Here is a 293-nt window from a genome sequence, read left to right on the forward strand (position 1 = left end):
ATAATTCGTTTTCTCTCTCTCTTTCACGCTCATTATCTATTCCCAATTCACAATTACAATCGTTGCAATAATCATCTACTCAACGTTACCAAAGATTTACGAGAAATGATATACTGTTTCCATAGTTACCCTTATACGATTTACCAGAAGAATGTCATTAGCATTACCCGACGGCCTTCATGCATAGAAACTACGGCATGAATTGCTCTGATAACCAGTTCACTATATAGTTCACTTGTCAACCACGCCAGTGATTATGGTCTACTCCCATATTTTTCTGGTGTTGAGTGTCG

Source organism: Penaeus monodon, chromosome 23, assembly GCF_015228065.2.
Source record: "Penaeus monodon isolate SGIC_2016 chromosome 23, NSTDA_Pmon_1, whole genome shotgun sequence".
In the NCBI taxonomy this organism is placed as follows: Eukaryota; Metazoa; Arthropoda; class Malacostraca; order Decapoda; family Penaeidae; genus Penaeus; species Penaeus monodon.